Source organism: Parus major, unplaced genomic scaffold, assembly GCF_001522545.3.
Source record: "Parus major isolate Abel unplaced genomic scaffold, Parus_major1.1 Scaffold964, whole genome shotgun sequence".
In the NCBI taxonomy this organism is placed as follows: Eukaryota; Metazoa; Chordata; class Aves; order Passeriformes; family Paridae; genus Parus; species Parus major.
In genome coordinates this window covers 1,533-4,222 of record NW_015379838.1, presented here as the reverse complement: position 1 = coordinate 4,222, position 2,690 = coordinate 1,533, and the positions used below count along the sequence as shown (strand labels likewise).

Here is a 2,690-nt window from a genome sequence, read left to right as displayed (position 1 = left end):
CCTTTCTGGCAGTTTTTACCCGCTGTTCCCGCCCTCGGAGGAGCTGAACGTTCACCTGGAGGCGCTGCCGGCGCTGCCGGTGACCCCGGACGTGCTGGTGACGCCCTCGGAGCTGCGCTTCTTCCTCAAGGTGGGAACGGGAACGGGGATGGGGTGGGAATGGGAATGGGAATGGGAACGGGGGAACGGGAACGGGAACGGGGGAATGGGAACGGGAATGGGAATGGGAATGGGAACTGGGAATGGGGATGGGAGAATGGGGATGGGAATGGGATTGGGAATGGGGATGGGAAACGGGAATGGGGATGGGGATGGGAATGGGGATGGGAATGGGGTGGGAACAGGAATGGGAATGGGAAATGGGAATGGGAACGGGAAACGGGAACGGGAAACGGGAATGGGGATGGGAATGGGACTGGGGATGGGAATGGAATGAGAATGGGAATGGGGGAATGGAATGGGAATGGGAACGGGATGGGAATGGGATGGGAACAGGATGGGAATGGGGGAATGGGATGGGAATGGGGGGAATGGGATGGGAATGGGGGGATGGGAATGGGAACTGGGAATGGGATGGGAACGGGAATGGGGATGGGAATGGGGAAATGGGAACGGGGTGGGAATGGAATGGGGGAATGGGAACGGGATTGGGATGGGGATGGGGATGGGGTGGGAACAGGAATGGGAATGGAATGGGAATGGGGGAATGGGAATGGGGGAATGGGAATGGGATTGGGAACGGGAATGGGAATGGGGTGGGAACAGGAGAATGGGAATGGGGGAATGGGGATGGGAATGGGAACGGGATTGGGATGGGAACGGGGATGGGAACGGCATGGGAATAGAATGGGAACAGGGTGGGAATGGGGGAATGGGAATGGGAATAGGAACGGGGTGGGAATGGGATTGGTGTGGGATTGGGATTGGAATTGGAGCAGGGATTGGGATTGGAGCCAGGATTGGGGTCAGGATTGGAGCTGGGGGTCGGGGCTGGGCTGGAGGGACCCCAATCCTCTGGAAATGGCGAATTTTGGGATCTGGGTTCCTGTGGGCTCCTGGTTCCGCTGAATCCATGGATTTTCAACACCTGTCCCCATCCCCATCCCCTGATTCCCCATTCCCTGATTCCCATTCCCTGATTCCCATCCCCGGTTCCCGGTTCCTGTTCCCCGGTTCCCGTTCCCCGCAGGACGTCCTGGGCTGTGTCTGTGTCAATCCCGGCCGTCTGACCAAGGGCCGGGCCGGGGGCACCTACGGGCGGCTGCTGCTGCGGAGAGAGCGGCACCGGGACAGTCCCGGGGAGAATCCCGGGGAGAATCCCGGGAATGAGCCTGGGAACAATCCTGGGAACAGCCCAGGGAACAATCCCAGGGAAAATCCCGGGAACAATCCCAATTCCGGGGCCGAGCCCCGGAGCAGCCCCTGCGTGGCCGCCCAGGTGGTGAGGATCTGAGCTGGCTCCGGCAGGAGCGGGAACTGGGGAGAAAACATCTGGAATTGGGAGAAAACATCTGGAACTGGGGAGAAAACATCTGGAATTGGGAGAAAACATCTGGAATTGGGGAGAAAACATCTGGAATTGGGGAGAAAACATCTGGAACTGGGGGGAAAACATCTGGAACTGGGGGAAAACATCTGGATATGGGGGGAAAACATCTGGAATTGGGGTGAAAACAATTCCTGGAATTGGGGAGAAGACATCTGGAATTGGGGAGAAGACATCTGGAATTGGGGAGAAAACATCTGGAATTGGGGAGAAAACATCTGGAACTGGGGGAAACATCTGGAATTGGGGTGAAAACATCTGGAACTGGGGTGAAAACATCTGGAACTGGGGGGAAAACATCTGGAACTGGGGAGAAAACATCTGGAACTGGGGAGAAAACATCTGGATTTGGGGAGAAACTCCTGGATTTGGGGTGAAAACAATTCCTGGAATTGGGGGGAAACTCCTGGATTTGGGGAGAAAACATCTGGAATTGGGTAAAAACAATTCCTGGAATTGGGGTAAAAACAATTCCTGGAATTGGGGTGAAAACATCTGGAATTTTGGTGAAAACTCCTGGATTTGGAGAGAAAACTCCTCGAACTGATGTGGAAACAATTCCTGGAACTGAGGTGAAAACTCCTGGAATTTTGGTGAGAACGTCTGGAATTTTGGTGAGAACTCCTGGAATTTTGGTGAAAATTCCTGGAATTTTGGTGAACCCCCCGATGTTTCGGCACACGGAGGAATTTCACCCCTGAGAAAAGGGAATTTGGGAATCCAGGCACGGGATCCTCCCCGTCCTGGCGTCACCCCTCGCCCTCATTAGAGTTAATTAGCGCAAAACCAATTAATTACGGGCTCCTGGCGCTGCTGCTTCCCAGGAAAACACGAAGCTCCGGCTCTGACCCTTTTCCCAAACTTTTTGCCCCAAATTTATGATGATGAAGGTGAAAATAAATTCAAGTTTTTGTCTCTCCTGGTGTCGTTTCCCGAGGGATTTGGGGCTAAAACCGGGGAAATTGGGGCTGGCGAGGGAGATTTTCCTCCTGACTCCCATGTGTGACCAGGATTTTCCCAAAAATCTCCTTTTTCAACCCAAAACTCCCCCTGGAGCAGCTGGGCAGTGCCAGGATCCCCCTGGATTTTCCCATCCCGGATCCTCTGGGTTTTGCCCAATTCCGGCGCTTCTCACCCCAAAATA

General features: G+C 54.6%; 1 long non-coding RNA gene across 1 annotated transcript; it reads left to right on the top strand.

The window, feature by feature from the left end:
• The first annotated feature begins 8 nt into the window (after positions 1 to 8).
• On the top strand, positions 9 to 2,465 carry LOC107199534. The gene is made up of 2 exons (XR_001519235.2): positions 9 to 130; positions 1,190 to 2,465. It is a non-coding gene; the product is annotated as an uncharacterized LOC107199534 (long non-coding RNA).
• The last annotated feature ends 225 nt before the right edge of the window (positions 2,466 to 2,690 follow it).